The sequence below is a fragment of the Medicago sativa genome, chromosome 6, assembly GCF_051527215.1.
Source record: "Medicago sativa cultivar Bolivia chromosome 6, Bolivia_mono, whole genome shotgun sequence".
Lineage (NCBI taxonomy): Eukaryota > Viridiplantae > Streptophyta > Magnoliopsida > Fabales > Fabaceae > Medicago > Medicago sativa.
The window spans coordinates 5,091,214-5,113,228 of record NC_140754.1 but is presented as its reverse complement, the minus strand read 5'-3'; the positions used below and the strand labels follow the sequence as shown (position 1 = coordinate 5,113,228).

Here is a 22,015-nt window from a genome sequence, read left to right as displayed (position 1 = left end):
TTTTGAAAAACCAAAACAAATAACTTGATCAAAAGTAAGATTGTGCCCTTAAGGCACGTGTTAATGAATCAAATATAGAAAACTTTTTAATGAATTGAATGAACAAAATTTTAGATAATATTTCTTCTTTTGAGTTTCTTAACTTGTGTCTTAAGGGCACAAGTTAGCACTACCCTAAGTTTTTATATAAAAAGGTGGTGAAATTATTACTTGATCAAAAGTAACAACTTATATTTTTAAGACAAAATTTCTATTTATGGATTGCAAAGGTATTGGTTAACAAGACCCTTATTTGTTTTTCCCTAAAAGAGCAATTAAAAAGTACTTACAAATAGGGTTGGGAATAGGCCAGGCCGGCCTATAGGGGTCTACGGTCTGGCCTGTTTTGGCCTGGCCTGTTTAGTAGATAGGCCTAGGCTTAGGCTTTTTAGAAAGCCTGTTTAGTTAAATAGGTCAGGCTTAGGCTTTCAGAAAAGCCTGTTAAGCCTAATAGGTCGGCCTATTAATACCTATTTATTAAAAAATGTTTTTTATATTAAAATACTCCCGCCGTTTCAAAATATAATCAAAATTCACTTTTTAGGTTCATTCATTTAATGATGAATGTGGTTCATAATATGGACCACATACATCATTAAATGAATGAACCTAAAAAGTGAATTTTGCTTATATTTTGAAATGGATGGAGTAATTGCATACATTAAAAATATAAACACCTTTTTCTCTATCTATTAGTCCCTTAATAGGCTTTGGTGTTATATGTTTTTAAGTAGGCTTTAATCTAGTTAAAACTTACTTGTAGTGAAATAGGCTTTTAAGTAGGCTTTAAGGCCTGTTTAGCCTATTTAGTAGGCCAAATGACTATTTGATGACCATAATGTAAAGTAAGCCTGGAAGTAGGCTTTCAGGCCAGTCCAAGCTTTTAAATAGGTCAGGTCAGACCAAGAAAAATGGTCTATGATAAGCCATAGGCCAGGCTTAGACTTGTAAAAATTTTCGTAGGTCAGGCTCAGACCTATCAAAGCTTAGCCTGACCTGGCCTATTCCCACCCCTACTTATAAATCATCCACCACCAAAGAGGTTGTCACATTGACAAAAGTTGAACTCACGACCTTGATAGTATAGCTAAAAATGAGTTGAATTGAGTCAAATTTTATTGAGTTTGACTCGACTCATTAAGAATTTACTTAGTTTAAAACTTGACTCGAGTTCGTTTTAAATCTTTTTTTGAGTTCTAAGTAATAATAATTCAAAATTCAAAATTTGACCAATAGTCAAGTAATTGGAACTTGAGCTAGTGTCAATAAGAAAATTGGTTGAGAACACATTGCATTAAATGCTTAATAATGTTGTTTAACTTCAACTCTAAACCTGCCGAACTTCATCACACTTTGTTGATTATATAGACAGTTCCTTCTCAACTTTCCACTAACATGACCGATGTGGGACTGAGAAGTTTTGAAAACAAACTCAACATAAATTATTTGAATGTATTCCATCAAACAAAATTATTTGAATGAATACATAAAATCAATTATATAAATTAAAAAATTATATAATCGAGTCAATTTATAAACCAAACGAGTCGAACTATATGTAGCTTAAGTTCGGCTTATTTAATTACCGAACTTAATTTTCAATTCAAGTTCAACCCGTTTGATTTATGAACCAAATTCAATGAATCAATTGTCGAGTGAGTCTCAAACTCTTCTCGAGTTGGTTCGGTTTATTGTCAGTTCTACTTGAGAGTAGGACTTGAGAGTGATCAACTCCTTAGTATGAGAAACTTTAGTGCATGATGCACTATGCCCAGACTTGTGTTTTTCTACATACAATTTCACCATCTATAATTTTATTCTTTTGTTTTCTTTCAATCTTCTATAATTATACCATTAAAAATATAGTTTTTATGCATTATTGTTGTGTGCTTTGTATCACTTTTAATTTTATAATTTATATGTTTATTATTGTTTACAATTTGTTTTAGTAAAGTTTATGAAAATAATTTTTCTACAACTTTAATAATTAATATTTTTAAGGATTTTAATTAAAATAGTTAAACTAATATTAGTTTTGAATAAAAACTAATTACAAGTAATAAAATATAAATATTTAGGGTCGAGTTTGAGTTCTTTATAAACAACCACCATTAAATAAAAACTACTTAGATCAACTATAGATTGGTTAAATCATATGTAATACCTTAGATGTAACAAAAATCAGTATCAGTTATTTTATCTTAGGAATTTTTAAGAGAAGGGCAAAATGGTAATTATGCATACGACTTTACACGACCAAATTATATTATTTCAATGGTCTACGGAAAATGAAATATGCCGCTTAAAACTATTACGACATTTTTATAGGATATTTTTGGTTTGAGGAATGGTGTAGAAAAAATGGGGCAAAAAGGTCATTTCCACTCATGATATTTTTATAGGACAAAACATGTGAAATTTCTACACATTTCTACCATTTTCTTTCACTCCAAAAATCAGAAAAAACAAATATTTCCCTTCTCCCTTGAGCTCTCTCTCGCCTCTCTCTCCCCTTAAGCCTAAACCTCATCAAATTTTCACCTTTTCATCATGAGAATTGCTCCAATAGATTCCTTATAGAAATTCAATCAAGGAACAAGCTTCAAGAATTATTTTCTCTCCCTCTAATCAGCCATAGCAGCACCTCCCCACCCTTTGGGACCTTAGGTAAGCTTTTATTGCAAGTAAGAGATATGGAATATAAGAGATGATGTTCATGGTGGTGGTGTTTTTGGATGATAGGTTCAAGTTTTGAAGTAGAAACTCAAAGTTGGAAGCAAGGAGAAGTGTCAACATTGAGGAAAGAGCTGAATGTTGAAATTGAAGTGTAAGTATAAGTTATAAATAGCTTGAGTTGTGATTAAGTTGCCATAAGTTGCTTCTAAAGCTACCATAATTGATTATTGAGTTAAACATGTTGGAAATTTTGTATAATTGGCTTAGGAGATGTATATACATGTTTGGTTTGATTCTGGAAAATTTGAATTGAAATTGAATTGTCTAAAGGTCATAAGCTGTCAGTTAAGCTGTTTTGGGGATTTTGCTTTAAATGATTAAGTTGTGTTTTAAACTTCTGTATAAGAGACTCATAGGGTGTATTATCCACGTTGGAACTGTTGTATGAAAGTTTGGATCAAAATTGATATGATAGAAGCCATAAGTTACTAGTTAAGCCATTTAGATAATAGCTTAAGTTGGAATTTGAACTGTTTCAGGTATTATTTTGTAATTACCAGATTAGAAGAGATATGTTAAACTGGTATATGGGTAATGGAAAAATGATAAGTTGTTTTAGTAATAGTAAAAATGCTTAAATGGTAATTAAGCTGTTTTAGAAGTGCTTAAATAGCCAAATGGTGAACTTCTGGTGCAGGAACTGAAATAAGAATATTTCTATATGCTGGTTGATGAAGTAGGAGTATGTGACAAGTGGGTTGGACTGTTTCAGAAAAGGCAAGACCTATAAGTCAAGGCATAAGCTATTTTCGAAAGTGATTATTGGGTTTTGGAGTTAGCAAAAGCCGCAGATTGTGGATAAGCTATTTTTCCATTTCCGGGAGTGATTCACGGTGAGTTCCTTTAGATAGAACCCACCTTTGGGTAGATTAATTGCTTATATTGTGAGATAACAATTGATTTAGAATAAATATATATATAAGTACTAGTGTTACCCCTTATGTTAGTGTATGTGCTATGTTAGGACTAATGTTGGAAAAATGGTCATTGTGCATTCGAATCATGTTACTACATCATGATAATTTTGAAAACCCAAAATTATGTAGTCGTGTTAATTTTCCTTCTTTTCATAACTTTATTTAAATAGGGTCAAGTTACGTATTAATCGATTTGTTATCATGATACTTGGTTGCTATATGGCCATAGTTTAGAACCTTTATTTCTTCAAGCAAACTTGTTTAAACATTGCAGACCCTATAGCAAGGGGTTGTTATCGTATGGAATTGATTTTTATGTGGCCAAGGCCTGAACTTTTGTTCCTATAAAATTTGTTAATGGAATGCCATGCATTTTCCAACATTAGTGTCTATACGTAGAAAATCATACACTGACGAGAGAGAGAGACATATTAAGAATAATATATGTATATTTACGAATGAATATTTATGGGTAGGTTACTAACCCTTATGAATGGGATTATCCTAAGTCAGGATGAAGACGAGATCACTACGTCTTTATTATCAGTTTCAAAAATATTAACATTAAAAGAAATCAGTTAAGATAAGTTATTCCTCTCTATCTCCCCGTCAGTAGTGGAGTTGAGGATTAACTCAGTTATCAGAGAATCAGTTCAATTTATAATATTAAATAATTTATAAGTCATGGCTTTCGCTATTCCCGCCAGTTGGATACGAAAGGTTCCCGCCAGTTGGAACGGGCACTATCCGTAAGGATGACCCCATGACAATAAGAGGAGTCCGGTATCCCCGTCAGTTGGGTTCCCGCCAGTTGGAAATTAATACCGGTCAGAGTGGAATAAATTCCGGGGTTACTCCACCTGGGTTTATTCCGTAAAATCAACTCAGATAATATTGTTTGTTCAACGCTAACATTTCTAACATAATATGACAGACATTATGATTATGTTTATGATTTTGTCATTAGTATTAGAATTATATTAGTAATTCAGATAGCGATCCTAGTTATCCCCCGATCGCTCAGTATGCATGATAAAATAGTATAAACCCGGAATGGGTTAAGTTTAGAGACAGATGGCGATCCTAGGTTCCCTGTGATTGCCTACAACCTAGGATAGGTGGAACTCACTGAGACATCCTGTCTCACCCCAATCCCTTTTATTTTATTTCAGATTCTCAGGTGGTGCGCAAGCTGAACATTTCGTGATGAAGTAGCAGAAGAAGCTGGAAAATTATGTTTACTTGTCATTGCATGTATTTTGTAAACGTCATTGATACTCTTTCAGATGTATAAGACAAGTAATTCTATAATTTATTTGGAGAAATTTTTATTTATTGTAATTTTAATGTATCCAATACTAAGTTTAACGCACATGCTAAATATTCTAGATAAATTTAGTATGGGTGTTACATCATACATAGAAATTTGACCCCACAAAAATTAACATAGTTTACCCACGTTAGTTCACGCCATCAAAGATACTCTAATAGTTCTTATTATTATTTTTATAAATAATGACATCACTTAATTGACATCACTTAATAAGTTAATGTAAACTCGGCCTAACATGGAACTCAATAGTGTACCTACTATAAGTAGGGTTTGGTATATGACGGATCGAGGACTACATATCACAACTCGTATTCATAAAGTTTGGCTTGTTTACTCGTTTAACACGTGAGCTTTGAAAGATTGGGTTAAATGGAGCGGACTATCTCAAATCTCAACCTTAGCTATATGGGGTCAATGGTTTTTTTTAAGGTATTATTATTTTTTTAACAAGCCAAATTGAGATATATATATTAACAACAAATAGTTTTGCTATCTAGCACAAAGAGTGCCTAAAGAGGCAAAACAAAGTTACATCAAATAGTTCTGAGTAATAAGTTTATAAATGAAAAGTAGTTTTAAGGTATTATTATTATTATTATTATTCCTTTTGAAATTTAGTAATATTAATCCCAACCCTATGCTTTGTGGGTATTATTATGCATTTTAAAATTAAGCAATAGTAAATCAACATGAGGCAGACTCAAACCAACACATCGTCTTCGTGAGCTTAGCTCAGTTGGTATGAACAATGTATAATATATGCAAGGTCCGGGGTTCGAACTCCGGCCACCAAAAAAATAAAAAACCAGCGTATCACGACTCGTTATCATTTTTCTTGATTAGTTCTTAAAAAATATTGGGTTAAACGGAGTGAACCAAATTAAATCCCAACTCTAGATATAAGGGATCGATAGTTTTTTTTTCTTTTCCAAAGATTATCAAATGTTTATGGAGTCTTTTACTATATTAATTGTACTTATAAGATAAGGTTTGATGTGTTATTTCTTTACCTATTTATGCTTTGAGGGCATTATCATTCATTTTAAAATTTAGTAATATTAAATCAAAATAAGGCAGACTTCAACCAACGTATCACAATTTGTTATATTTTCTTTGATTTGTTTAGTCGTTTAACGAGTAGACTTGAAATGATTGGGTTTAAATGGAGCTCGCTCAAATCCCAACTCTAGATACAAGGAGTCCATAGTTATTTTTTTGTTGTAAATACTGCTACCTCCGTCCCAATTTAATTGACACAATTTTGTTTTTCACACATATTAAGAAAAATGTATAAATAAAGGGGAAAGTGGAATATATTGTATTAGGAATGATAAAAGTAGTATTATTTAGTGTTATATTGTATTGGGAATGATGAAAGTTGTATTGAAAATTGAAATGGGTCAGTTATTTTGGGACACTTTTTTTTAGAAAATGGGTCAGTTATTCCGGGACGGAGGGAGTATATTAGTTGTACTTTTGAGATGAGGATTGATGTATTTTTTTTACCTATATGTGCTTTGAGGGTATTATTATTCATTTTAAATTTTTTAAATACTAAATCAATTTTCTATCTTACGGTGAAATAAAAGTGCAGTATCTGGGTTTGCTCGAAAAGAAGTTGTATTGTCCTCTTTAGGGGTGTTCAGTAATTTGGGTAAAATCAAACAATTGTAATGATATATGTACAACCATTTGTTTTTTTGAGGAAATATGTACAACCATTTGTGACAACATTGATGACAACTTTTATTTTCTCTCTTCTCATTGGTCAAAAACAATAGAGAGATAAAAAGAAAGAGAGAGAATAAGAATATAATGTGAGTATGAGAGAGAAAGTTGTCAAAAAATTGTAATAAAATGGTTGTACAAAAATCATTTCTCAAATCAAACCAATCAACCGTTTCTTTTATTATTCCCTTCGTTTCAAAATACATGTCACAATTTTACAATATGTACTATTCAGATGGCTTACTTTGACCATATCTTTTAACTAATATATAAATACAAATGTTAGCATGTAAGATGTTGTTTGATTTGTCTAGATAAATATTTTTAAAATATTAAATTTTTATAATTTTTTATTATATATAATTAAAGATATTAATGATCAAAGTTGGGTATTGACATGTGTACAATGGTAAACTGAGACTTGTATTTTGGAACGGAGGGCGTAGTTTATACTTTGGAACATAGGAAAGTAAATTTGAATTGCTCAAGAAGACTCTTATCATCGAAATTGGTATAAGAGAGAATTAAATATGAGATCTTGATATAAACACACAAGTCTGAAGCCAACATCATTATACCAACCCAAGTGAATTTGCATTGCACTTTCTTGATTATAGTTATGATATTCACATTTACTATAATTATCTTTTTTCAACCAAAAAAAAAAAACTTGTATTTGAGACACTACAATTTTTCTAAACAAATTGCTGCCTTTAATAAAATTTCTAAAAATATGTATGATTATTACTATACTACTTTTTTATAACATTAATAAGATGTATTTTTGAAGAAAAAAATTAATTAATAAATTTAAAATTTTATAGACAATCTTATATTTAGAGAAACAAATTTTTTAAAATAGTCTTATAATTAACGAGAGAATGAGTATTAATTATACTTTTTTTGACGAAAATTAATTATACATATTTGTTTAGTCAAGATAATTTTTAAGTTTAATTATACATATTTGTTTAGTCAAGATAATTTTTAAGTTTAATAATGTGAAGTACACCATTACGATGGCGTTCTCCCTCGTATATCTTTCACTTCGTACCTCTCTTTAAACGCTCATAAATATTTCAAATGCTTTGGATAGATAAATTCAAGAAATAGAGTAGAGAGGTACCGTAACTAGGAACATATAAGACACTCTTTAACCCCTCACTCCCTCCCTCCCTACCTCTCTACTAGAGTAGAGAGGTACCGTAACTAGGAACGTATAAGAACAAAAAATGGATTTATCCATTGCTTTCTCTCTCTCTCTCTCTCTCTCTCTCTCTCTCCCTCACTCCCTCCCTCCCTCTCCTTCTCCCTCTCCCTCTCCTGATCAATGTTTTAAAAGTACTCCCTCCATCTTAAATTAAAAGTTGTTTTGGAAAAAAAATATCCCAAATAAATTATTTTACGATACTAATAAAATATTATTGTTATTTAATCAAGCACTTGGGCTCAAGTAGTTAATGAGCTTCATCAATGATGAATCTTATGCTCTTTTTGAGAAAGTTAAGTTACACTCTTTTTTGTGGGTAAAGGCAAAACACCCTAATTTCAGTTATTGTTATTATGATTGGTGGACACATCCGTTGTTTTGTATAGGTGTTCACCAACAATTGATATGACTTTGTAATCTTGGATCGGTGATTCACTTTTTGCACGCCTTGTGCGGGGTGTAGAGCTGTCAAAACGGGCCGGGCCCAACGGGCCGGCCCGAAAGCCCAAATTAAATGCAGGGCCTGGGCCGAAAATTTGGAGCCCGAATCGTTTCAGGGCTTTTTAGCCCGGCCCGAAAAAGCCCGGGGCCCGTTAGGGCTAGCCCGGCCGGGCTTCGGGCGGCCCGGCAGCCCGCAAAAAAATTGCATTGGATTATTTCACTGGACTGGATCACTGGACAGCCCAATTAATATTAAGATCCGGCCCAAAAATCAAAGATAGAAACCCTAAAAAACACTCACTCACTCACGTATGCTTCAGTTGAACGGCGGCCTCAGATCTCATTCTCTCTCTTTTCTCTGTATTGCACATATTCTTCTCCTTCAACAACTCGATTTGTTCTTCTTCTTCTTCATCGTTTTCCAGGTTCGTTTCTTCTTTGTTTTACTGATTTTGTTTCTTCTTCATTCTATTTGTGTTATTGCGGATCAACTTCTTACAGACCGGCCTCACGTTTCAGCTCTTGTTAGGGATAGTCTTGTGAGAAGGGCCAAGGATTTCAATATTCTTCTTGATGACGTTGCTATTACTCATTTGTCTTATGGTGGTTAATTCTCTAGGTATATTTCTTTCTTTTTTGTTGGTGTATATTGAAATTGTTAATCAATTATATATGCTATGAATCACGAACACATAAAACTGATAATGATTAAAGAAATTAAAGTAGTTATGGATTTGTTTAATATTAAGGGCCTGTTTGTTATGAATAATTGAAGTGATTATCAGACAAGTCTGTTTGTTCAGCTTATTTTGTAAAAAAAAACCACGTTTGGAAGGTGACAGTCTGTTATTATAAACCTGTTGTTTTGCTGTTTTCAGCTGGTTTAGGTGCTGTTGGTGCCTTGCTGTCCGGCCAGTCTCAGTTGCGGCAGCAGGGGTCTAGTGAGGGATTTTGTTTTAGTTTTTCTTTGCAGTTTTGGTTGATGTTTTTCTATTTGTGGTTAGGTGCTGTTTTGGACATTGTTTTGGTTTGCCTTTCTGTTTTAGTCTTATTAGAGGAAGTAGGACTAATTTGATTCATGACTAATTTGTTTTGGTTTGCCTTCCTGTTTTAGTCTTAAAAAAAAAATGACTAATTTGATTCATGAGTATCCTTAAGACTAATTTAGATTACAAATATAATGACTAATTTTATCATCTGATATGTTGCCATTGTTGCTGTGTATGTTTATGGCCTATTTTTTGTTTATGGCATGTTTTAGTCTTCAACCAATTTTGTTATTCTTATGTCTTTCTTAATTTGTAGAATTATATGAGGACAACAGTGATGTTCAAGAAGAAGAAACTCATGGAAGTAGACAAGCATCAAACAGTGTGGATGTTGTGAACCTTATTGAAGATTAAGTGACTTTGTTGGGAGTGACTTTTTGAATCATTAAAACTTTTGTTATGTTATTATGGATAATTAGTATTTTGAATTTAGAATCTTAGTCATCTGGGATAATTGGTGACTTTTGTTAATGTTACTATGGATAATTGGTATTTTCTTGTGTATATTTATGTTAATTAATATGTTCAAACTTTAAAGAATGAAAAAAAAAGAAAAAAAAAAGAGGAAAAAACGGGCCTGGGCTGGCCCGTTAGCCCGGGAGCCCGTAAAGGGCCGGGCTCGGGCTCTATATTTCCAGCCCATATTCAAACCGGGCTTTTTAGCCCGGCCCTAAAAAGCCCGTTACCCGGTCGGGCCGGGCCTAAACGGGCCGGGCCGCCCGTTTTGACAGCTCTAGCGGGGTGTATCACTGTTGTTGTTAATATACATCATTTTTGTTTGTGCAAAAAAAAGAATCCATGTTCAATTTCCGGGTTAAACAATTATTGGATTACTCGACCTCCTGAAAACCGGAGGGTTAACACAAAAAAATATTACTGTTATTTTTCTTTTTATGCTCTCAACAGACTTATTTATACGAGATATTTGAGTCAACAAAATTAAATGAATTTTGATCTAAATTTTGAATCAGACACATAAACTTTTGTTGACTCAAATGTCTTTTACAAATAGGATAATAGAGAGTACTTTTAACTATTTATTATTCTCTCTTATTTTAATTCTTCAATTTATCTTTCTCGTATATTAATGAAAGATAATTTTGTAAACTAATCTGTAATTTTTCTTTCACATACAAAATTAATTACATTCTTTAATTTGTGTGAAAGGGTAAAAAAAATGTATAACTTGGGACGGAGGGGTATAATAAATCAACAAGACTCCTTGTTTTTTAGCGGATTAAGAGGAGCGGACAACCTAATAGTAGTAGGTTCAAAAACTCAACTCACTTCGCTAAAGAAGATCGGTTAAAGGGGTCAACCCGACAGGTCCACCCGATTTTATCATTCATAGAGAGACTGTGTTGATCCATCACTTAATTATATAACTAGTTGTAACATGTCGGTCAATGTTGGACCCGCTTGGTCCACGAGTAAAATGGGTTGGACCATAAAAAATAAAAATAAAAACTAAAAAGTTGGCATTATAAAAATCTGATTTTTTAAAAGCTAAAAAAGTTACTATTGTTCATAATATTATGTTAAAAGTTGTAAGTAACAAGTTTGCTAAAAAAACCATAAAAAAATTATGATTTTATTTACCTTCTCTACGTAGTCAATATGAGTTTAAACTTTTCTTTTGGGATAGTAAATCATGGACCAAATTATAATTCATAAGATATGTATTATATAAAAGAGGAATGCTAACAATACTTTTTTATTGGATAAAATTATTGTATGTCACACTATTTTTTGTGGGTTCTATTTCTATAGTGTAGATCCACATTGATTTAAATCAATAAAAGAGGGAATGTTGTAGAGAGTGTTCAAAAGAGATCCTTATTTATTAATTTTGTTACGTCTGCAGCAACTTAACCTAATTTTTTCCCGCTCATTTACTTTATTAGTTTTGCAATTATTTAACCTAACAAATTCCATCTAAAAAAATGCATTGCAAACCAATTTCATTCCTATCCTCTTGCCTTTTTTTTTTTTTTTGAAGAAAATATTTTCTACCATATCAATGATCACGTATGATTCTTCTATTTTATACTTTTTTTTGGTCAAGAATTTTACTCTTTTTTTTTGGGTTTTTATTTTAATTTCATGTCTTTTGTTTTTGACATCCTTATTTATTAATTTTGTTACATCTGCAGCAACTTAACCTAATTTTTTCCCGCTCATTTGCTTTATTAGGTTTGCAATTATTTAACCTAACAAATTCTATCTAAAAAAATGCATTGCACACCAATTTCATTCATATCCTCTTGCCCTTTTTTGTTGAAGAAAATATTTTCTACCATATCAACGATCACCTATGATCCTTCTATTTTATACTTTTTTTTTTTGGTCAAGAATTTTACACTTTTTTTTTTAATTTCATGCCTTTTGTTTTTGACATCTTTATTTATTAATTTTGTTACATCTGCAGCAACTTAACCTAATTTTTTCCCGCTCATTTGCTTTATTAGGTTTGCAATTATTTAACCTAACAAATTCCATCTAAAAAAATGCATTGCACACCAATTTCATTCCTATCCTCTTGCCTTTTTTTTTTGAAGAAAATATTTTCTACCATATCAATGATCACGTATGATCCTTCTATTTTATACTTTTTTTTTTGGTCAAGAATTTTATACTTTTTTTTTGGATTTTTTTTTTAATTTCATGCCTTTTGTTTTTGACATCCTTATCCTTATTTATTAATTTTGTTACGTCTGCAGCAACTTAACCTAATTTTTTCCCGCTCATTTGCTTTATTAGGTTTGCAATTATTTAACCTAACAAATTCCATCTAAAAAAATGCATTGCACACCAATTTCATTCCTATCCGCTTGCCTTTTTTTTTGAAGAAAATATTATATTTTCTACCATATCAATGATCTTACGGGTTAAAGATTATTTATTGGTCTTTATTATAGTCGAGAAAACCCGTGCGATGCACGGGTCAAAAGTCTAGTTGTTGTTAACACTGCTCTTATATATAAAAAAAAATGTGATTTCTGCTCTTCCCCTAGCAAGTTTCGCTCGCGCTCAGCTGAAATGCCCAAACTACCCCTGCATTAATTAACTAACGCACGTGTAAAAAGTTGTGCCAGTTAAGTTACGTTGCGTAACTTAACTCGCTTCTTTTTAATTTATTTACTATATTCAAATTATTTTATTTTATTTATTCTAATTTATTTTTTCACTTTATTCTAATTTATTTATTTTTTAATTTATTTGTTCACTTTATTCTAATTTATTTACTTTATTAAAATTATTTTATTTACATATTTACTTTATTCTAATTTATTTATTAAAATTAATTTATTTACGTATTTACTTTATTCTAATTTATTTATGAACTTAAAATAAATATTGATTCGATTTATTCATTGCATTAATGCAAATATAAATAAAAGGAAATGAAATAAATTAATATTTATTCATTAAATACAAAATTAGAAAATAAAAGCAAAAATAAATAAAAATGAATGAACAAAATTGAGGCATATAACAATATCTCATTTTATTAATAGAATTCATACAATACAATAATTGATACAATAATTTATTTGAATTCACTAAATCTACTTATTTTCTTTTTACCCTCTTGGGATAAAAAATGACCAGCCTTCTTGGGGTAAAATAATGATCAGCCTTCTTAGAGAAAATACGTCATCAACCCTTGGGCTAAATTTAAATCTAGAAATCAAAAAATGTTATACAGGTCACAAGCTAACCTGGGAATCTACAAATTTAAATTGTATGACCCAAGGTCTAAACGGTCCAACTCACACGAACCAAAATATAATAGACCATAAAATTGGTCTTAATTCCACACGGAAAAATATACCCTACACTCCAACAATTATACATTTACCCCTACAAACCATCACAAATACCAATTTTAACCTTTTACAAAATCTCACCAATTCACCCCACAGAAACCTAGTTGGAAGATTTCTGGAAAAGCACCAGATTCATCGTAATACTTACTTTTCTCACCTTGAAGTTCTAAGGTTCAAGTTGAACTCATGTTGGAGACCCATTCATCACATCTTCTCAACCTCTCCACCTCACACATCAATTTGATGGGATCAAAGCATGATAGGGTGAATGGGTGAGATTTCTTAAAAGGTTAGAATTGGTATTTTTTTATGGTTTGTAAAGGTAAAGGTATAATTGTTGACGTGTAGGGTATAATTCCTTTCACACCAGATACGGGTTAAAAGAGCCGGTCCATGGACATCAAACCATACCGAACTCTATATACAACAAAATGCTTGCAAAAAGTTACAACTCTAAAAATATACTTCTAAACAATTTTATGCATGTATAATATCAAAATTTTCAAGACCAGAAATTGGGTTTTCACAAAGAATGTATTTTTCTATTATAACAAAGGAATTGCTCACAATCCTTTTTTCCTTCCTATAATCAAGAATTTTATTAATCAACAAGCTAAAGCATAAGTTGTGCAAAGCTGCATAAAAGTTAACAAGTACAACTACTATTACAAATGTAAAGGTATATAAACACTACAAACATGAAAAACAACTCCAAAAAGTGCAGTCTAAGTCACTTATCAAAGGTAGCCAGAACTGTCTCCCACTGTAAGCATAAAAGCATGTAGCCAATATTGTCACCTACAATGGATCACCCACTTTCCCATTGAAAAGTATGTCATTTCTTTCTAACAAAAAACACCAAGCCGTTGTCGTCAACCACGCTAGATGAGACACCTTTTCGCCTTTCTTACTTCTACGGATAGAATTGAAGAGAAGGAAATTGTTTAACACTTCACATCCCTACCCAGATAAATGCAAGTCCAACCACTTGAAAACCAAACTTCAAATTTTTTATGTCTTTGGACAAGATGCGAACAAATGGCTAGTTGATTCGACCTCATAAAAACATCTAACATAACATTGTTGATGTACATCTCTAATTACGCACAATTCTACTCTTGTGATTTAACTAAAGTATACCCAAAGTTGGTATTATTTATTAAAATCAACATGTTATGTTTTTGAAATCAGTGATGCTATTTCTAGCGAAGGAATGAATGTATGGTAATCGTTGGATTTGGTTATTTACAACAATACATGGGTTGATGGAAAGCACAAAAGGTGGTCCACACGGTTAATTTACCCTATCGTGATAGCTTCGGGAAGTTATTTGTCGGGAAACATAGCATTTTCCTTTTGAAATAGACAGTGATTTGACTAAATGAAACCGAGAAAATATATTGTAACACCCATACTAGAAATTACCTAGGATATCTAGTATGCTCGTTAAACTTGGCATTGGATACATTAAAATTACAATAATAAAATTTCTTCTGAACATATCATAAAACTACTTGTCTATACATTTAAAATAGTACCACTGACGTGTACAACATACATGCAATGACAAGTAAATATAATTGTCCAGCTTCTTCTTCTACTTCATCACGAACTGCCCTGCTTGCGATCCACCTGTGACTCTGAAATAAAATAAAAGGGATTGGGGTGAGACGGGATGTCTCAGTGAGTTCCACCTATCCTAGGCTGTAGGCAATCTCAGGGAACCTAGGATCGCCATTTGTCTCTAAACTCAACCATTTTGGGTTTATGCAGTTTTATCATGCATAACTGAGCGATCGGGGGATAACTAGGATCGCTATCTAAAAGACTGATATAATCCTGATACTAATACTCAACTCATAATCATAATTATAATCATAATGTCTGTCATATTATGTTAGAAATGTTAGCGTTGAACAAACAATATTATCTGAGTTGATTTTACGGAATAAACCCAGGTGGAGTAACCCCGGAATTTATTCCACTCTGACCGGTATTAATTTCCAACTGGCGGGAACCCAACTGACGGGGATACCGGACTCCTCTTATTGTCATGTGGTCATCCTTACGGATAGTGCCCGTTCCAACTGGCAGGAACCTTTCGTATCCAACTGGCGGGAATAGCGAAAGCCATGACTTATAAATTATTTAATATTATAAATTGAACTGATTCTCTGATAACTGAGTTAATCCTCAACTCCACTACTGACGGGGATCTAGAGAGGAATAACTTATCTTAACTGATTTCCTTATAGTAATAACATTCTGAGTCTAATAATATAGACGTAGTAATTTCGTCTTTATTCTAAAATTATCTCTTATACTAACCTATTCAGGTTCTAGGCATATCGTTATCATATGCCATTCATAAAATGTTATAAGATTTTCCCCATATCCTGATAAACTAAATTCGACTAATTAAGTCGAGCTTCCATACTTAGAATTCTTTTCTTTCCAATGATTGGAAATCTACTCATGAATGATTTGTTCCAATGGCTAATTTACTCTAAACATTCTTTTACACAAATAAATATACACTATGGTAGTATAGGATCAGAGGATATTCATAATACAATTTCGGCTATATACACATATTCATTAAAAATGAGAATTTAGAGTCTTAGCCAAACCAAACCATCATATCACCTTAAAAGTATAATTTATATTAGCTAAGAGTCGAAATAAGTAATAAAATCCAACAATTCTCACTTTCCGGAATGTTAGCCGAAATTGCATATTTATTCATACTCACGTAAAACTTATCATAATAATTTTCCTCTAACTCCTTCATTACCATAAGCATATTTATCAACATAAAAACTATTTTAGAGTACACTAGCAAGGGTGTGAACCTTAAATCATATTGTCACTAAATTATGTTCTAATATATATCAATTCATAAACTATCATTCTAGTGGCATAATATAACTACCCAAAGGGAAGTTTTTCTATCTAAGGGAACTCACCTTATCTTATTCCAAACTCTGGAACAATTATAAGCATCAATTGAGCATCTTCGCCACTGCCTCTATTCGGTCATCCGAATAGCAGTCCAAAACTGCAACCGCTTAATTCATCACCAACTTGAATCTCGGTTCAGCACAAAATCCTACTTCTGCCATCAACTTCAAAATTATCTACAGATTTCAATACTGGACCAAAATCAGTGAAACGGGTGCCAAAACGTCCGAAATTTCGTTAGCTAACCATAGCAACAACAACCACTTGATTCGGAGTTACAGGGAGAGAGTTCTTACCATTTTAGTGGAGTCCTGTTCCAAACCCGTAATAGTTTTTTTCAGCATAAATTCACAACTTCAAACGCATTTTCTGAGTTCGTTCCTAATCCGAAACATACAAAATTTATATCCAAACTGAAGGGAATTAAGCGTAGAATCCAAAAATCCAAAAGTTACTCAATTATGGATTACACAACAGCATATATGAGCCAATGAAGATCATGCGAATATTCGTCTCAAAATCATGAATTTCAATTATAACTACTTATAGCAACAAACACAACTCAAAATACATCAATAACAACTTATCAAGGTTGTTAAATCACTTTTCCATAATAATTTTCTTAAGTTCCATGCTTCTACTTTCAATCCATTTCTCCAAAAATTCAACTTACTAGTAAACTCACCATGAATGTCATTCATAAGCTCCTTATGCATCAAACAACTCACCACCACCACCACCACAACATATATTGCATTCCTAGACATTGAATTAAACAATTTTAACAAAGGCAGCATTAGAGGTGAGGTGGATAGATTGATTTTCATGGAAAAGGAAGAGAAGAAAGAGCTTGACACTTACTTAATGTTCATTCCATCATGGGTACTCCAAAAGCTAGCTTATTTGATGATTTCCATGAGATTGGGGCCAAAATGAAGATTATGAATGGTAATGGGAGAAGGGGCTGTTTTTGCTTCAAGGAGAGGGAAGGATGAATTTTGCTTGCTAAACACTTGTAATAGCACCACAAGGAACCTATTTGTTGCTTAATTTTGATGATTTCATGAAGAAATGAAAAATTTGTGATAGAGAGGGTTGAAGAAGATGATGGCCGATGGGTTTTAGAGAGAGAAGGGGAAGAAATTATGGAAATGTTTTAGAGAGAGAAATGGATGGAATTGTGTGGAAAATTTTAGAATTTTCCTATTAAACAATCTCTTGGTTGGCAAATACCCATTTTGCCCTTGCTTAAAATCTCATAGATAATTTGAAAAATAGCTGACACAAATAAATGACAAATGACAGTGTTGTTAAGCGAGATATTACACTCTACCCCCCTTAAGAAAATTTCGTCCTCGAAATTTAGATTTTACCTGATAATAAGTACAAATAATTCCTCAATACTTTCGATCTTAGACTTCCACATATGTCTGTTACCAACTGATTCTCTTTATTCAACTAAATTATCGGTTTCCCTTGTTACATAAAGTCTTCCGACTACCTAGCCATAGATACAACTTACTTGAATTAATATGTTAAACCGATTCCTTGACATGTTTTCCAATCTCATATGTCGAAAAGATTCGATAATAACCTTCTTATCTGTGATTTGTGAAATACATTATACACATTCCGAACATAGTGGATTGTAAAGCTAACCGATGCATCTGATATCTTTCGAGTAAATTCCTTGTTCCACATACTCTTTATAAATTGTCTTAGGTTACTCCTACTTGTTTACCTTTACTGAATTCTTGAAAAATCTCATACGTTTACTAAAGTAACACTTCTATCGACTTCGTCAACTTTTATCTTGTCTTGGACGGATATGACCTTTGAGCGATCTTTCATGCTATGTCTGGTCCCAATAAAATTTTATTTCTGTACCATGCCCCAAATAACGAGGTCTTATAATGATAATCATATCATACTCTGTATAAGATCGTCCCTACTCTGAGCAATATCTGACATCATGTTTATTTCATCGAAAGTAAGAATTGTTCCAACTTTCTCCGTTAATCAATACATAAATAGGTAAATGTTACTTCTGATGTCTGTTATGTTTTATATGAATAAACTCAACATTGTGCTACCTCTAACATCTGTTGGAAGTACTAACTGACGAGTACAATCCATAAATCAGATTTAAATACATAGTGTACTAACTGGCGAGTACATTAAATATATAAATCTTATATGAGAATGGTGCACTGACTGGCGAGTACACAATACACGAGGTAGTACAACTGATAGCTTAACACATAACATATATTTGTAGTCATTCAACTTTGCTTCTTCTATACCAGAATTTAAATCAATCACGATACACCTTGATCATATTAGGATGAGTAAAAAGTATCATCATAGATCTTCTCTTGAACTTATATGTTCAAAAAATACATTTCATTCTTGAACAATATTGTTATAGCTGTTACTCTGGGGAATGTCTTATCATCTTTTTCTTAATTCCATACTCATAACCTGAACATGCATAGTCCCATACCGTAGCTCACATAATTTTTCTAACTTGTGTGATATCAATCTTTTCTTTATCTCAAAAAAATATGGAGTTTAGATTCCTGAACTTCACGACTAAAATTGCATTCAAGCATTTGCATTCATATTCTAAATAGTATATGTTCCCTCAGATACACGTTAATATACCTGATATTCCATGATAGTATTTCAAACCAAAATAAAAATAAAATCTTCAAGATACAACATTTATATCTTTGCCTCATACATGACTCCTTTTAACTAATCTGATACTTCTAAGTCATTCAACGAAATCATGGCGTCGATTAACCGGGTTACATACTATAGGTGATTCCAATTTCTTATATTTAATAAGGTAGGAACACCTTCATCCTACTCTTACTACTTGAACTTTTTATATCTTTGAATCATGCGGTTTGAAAAATTGTTTAATTCGTCTCTTAAGATTTCCCATGAATGTCTCATTCAAAGTCTTAAACTTTTGCACATTATGTTACTTCTTGCTGATTAATATCTCGCTGCGCTACTCTGATTTATTAGTTCACTTTGCTTAGGCGTACTACTCCAACCATACTGTAAATTTCTCCATCTCATTACTACATGTTATGAACATGGGGCTAACTTTACACTTCTTGCTATTTTGAGCACCGACTTATAATCACTGACGAGTCATTTTCAAATACTGCAATTTTTTCTTTAAACATGCACTACATACTTGTTTTCTCAAAGTGTTCCTTGAATGATTCTCACATTCACATTATTTATGAACTAAAACATACTTGAATATTCGAGGCTTATTTCCATTTAGTTTGTTCTTGTCTGTATTGACAGTTACATTACACTTACGATCTCCTCTGTAATAACTTCGACTCCCAAAATTCGATCTAGTTAACAAAATCATTCTTTTGGTTTTCAAGACATTTGCATCAGAAAAATCATCAGATAAAAATGTTTAATTGCTCAATACTTTACTTCATTCTTAACTCTTTTACACTAGCGACAATTTTTCCTGTAGCAGAACCTTAAAATAATTTTCAAATTCAAAAATCTTGATTTAATCTTTAACACATCAACCTATTGTATTCTTGCGTTAATACATTCTTGTCCTCGACATTCCGTTGAAAGAACTTGACATCATTCGTCCATTAGTTCACCGAACTTCCGCAACTTATTATTATTAAATCTTTATTTTCCGTTCCGATCGAAAATTTACATCTTGTCTCTGACCATTACTGGGATCTCTTTCCACTTACTGTTATACTTGTATTTCTTAGTTCGAAGAACAACTTAATATCATGATAAATGCAAGAGGTCTTATTCAATTTCCTTAGCGTACAATCCTTATTAGTTTAACTTTTCTGCAATTCCTTGCTAAAAAATGCATCCAATTCGTGTTCTAATCTGTAAGGATCTTTCCACTACTATTTATTCATCCTTCTTGACTCTTATGCTGCATAGCATCTTCACTTTCTAATTCATAAATCTAGCACTTTAGATTTGGGAGGTTTGACTAACCCGACATAGTTTATCTAACTTACGTCGTCCATTCACTGCTCACATCGGGGTTTCCTTGTCTGCTCCAAAATAATTTACTTATTCCTTAATTAGTTCACTTAACAGTTCAAGCATCAAAATCCAGCTCGTTTCGGCATTCAAGTCTTTCACTTCTTACATACTCTACACCCACCGAGAGTTTATGAATTCCATTGTTCATCAGATAATTTTCTCATATCAAGTTCATCTTCTGATCCCGCAGTTCTAGTTACGCCTTTAGAAATACTCATTTCTTTTATACCTTACTTATGCCTCTTATATTGCGGCTCCTGTCAAAGTTGCAATTATCCCTTAGTCACCCTGAATATCTTACTTCTACGGTATCCACATAAAAAGTGTCGTTCAACAATACATAGTACTCCGTCTTAATCTTAACATTTCCCTTATGTGCTTGAAGAATCTTCAGCTTCACAGTTTATTAGCCACCCTCTGGCGTCGAATACTTCCTTAGCAAAATTCCCTATAAACCTAACACCCTGACTTTCCTTCTTCTTATGCTTCATTCCTCCTAGGTCCTATTCAGCTCTCAGACATTCGTTCTAACTGTCATATACTAGATTGAGTTGATCAGGCTCAGGTAGATATGACATTTAGAATAAACATCCGGAACCCAATGGTCCCACTGCATTTTATTGAATTCTAATGACCCAAGACACGATCTGAATCAACCAGGCTCTGATACCAAATTGTAACACCCATACTAGAAATTACCTAGGATATCTAGTATGCTCGTTAAACTTGGCATTGGATACATTAAAATTACAATAATAAAATTTCTTCTGAACATATCATAAAACTACTTGTCTATACATTTAAAATAGTACCACTGACGTGTACAACATACATGCAATGACAAGTAAATATAATTGTCCAGCTTCTTCTTCTACTTCATCACGAACTGCCCTGCTTGCGATCCACCTGTGACTCTGAAATAAAATAAAAGGGATTGGGGTGAGACGGGATGTCTCAGTGAGTTCCACCTATCCTAGGCTGTAGGCAATCTCAGGGAACCTAGGATCGCCATTTGTCTCTAAACTCAACCATTTTGGGTTTATGCAGTTTTATCATGCATAACTGAGCGATCGGGGGATAACTAGGATCGCTATCTAAAAGACTGATATAATCCTGATACTAATACTCAACTCATAATCATAATTATAATCATAATGTCTGTCATATTATGTTAGAAATGTTAGCGTTGAACAAACAATATTATCTGAGTTGATTTTACGGAATAAACCCAGGTGGAGTAACCCCGGAATTTATTCCACTCTGACCGGTATTAATTTCCAACTGGCGGGAACCCAACTGACGGGGATACCGGACTCCTCTTATTGTCATGTGGTCATCCTTACGGATAGTGCCCGTTCCAACTGGCGGGAACCTTTCGTATCCAACTGGCGGGAATAGCGAAAGCCATGACTTATAAATTATTTAATATTATAAATTGAACTGATTCTCTGATAACTGAGTTAATCCTCAACTCCACTACTGACGGGGATCTAGAGAGGAATAACTTATCTTAACTGATTTCCTTATAGTAATAACATTCTGAGTCTAATAATATAGACGTAGTAATTTCGTCTTTATTCTAAAATTATCTCTTATACTAACCTATTCAGGTTCTAGGCATATCGTTATCATATGCCATTCATAAAATGTTATAAGATTTTCCCCATATCCTGATAAACTAAATTCGACTAATTAAGTCGAGCTTCCAT

At 32.6% G+C, this 22,015-nt stretch overlaps 3 long non-coding RNA genes across 4 annotated transcripts; 2 read left to right on the top strand and 1 right to left on the bottom strand.

The window, feature by feature from the left end:
• Window positions 1-2,464: 2,464 nt before the first annotated feature.
• Window positions 2,465-5,033, top strand: LOC146912261 (uncharacterized). Its single transcript, XR_015016240.1, has 4 exons — window positions 2,465-2,706; window positions 2,782-2,866; window positions 3,413-3,608; window positions 4,865-5,033. It is a non-coding gene; the product is annotated as an uncharacterized LOC146912261 (long non-coding RNA).
• Window positions 5,034-8,496: 3,463 nt separating this feature from the next.
• On the top strand, window positions 8,497-9,969 carry LOC146912260 (uncharacterized). Its single transcript, XR_015014328.1, has 3 exons — window positions 8,497-8,829; window positions 8,924-9,023; window positions 9,710-9,969. It is a non-coding gene; the product is annotated as an uncharacterized LOC146912260 (long non-coding RNA).
• Window positions 9,970-14,723: 4,754 nt separating this feature from the next.
• LOC146912259 (uncharacterized) lies at window positions 14,724-21,220 on the bottom strand. 2 transcript variants are annotated; one of them, XR_015016220.1, is made up of 5 exons: window positions 17,106-21,220; window positions 16,930-17,003; window positions 16,541-16,625; window positions 16,250-16,435; window positions 14,724-14,923 (listed from the first exon to the last, which is right to left on the bottom strand). It is a non-coding gene; the product is annotated as an uncharacterized LOC146912259 (long non-coding RNA). The 2 variants fall into 2 exon arrangements; XR_015016221.1 differs by having other exon boundaries at window positions 16,250-16,420.
• Between the last annotated feature and the right edge of the window lie 795 nt (window positions 21,221-22,015).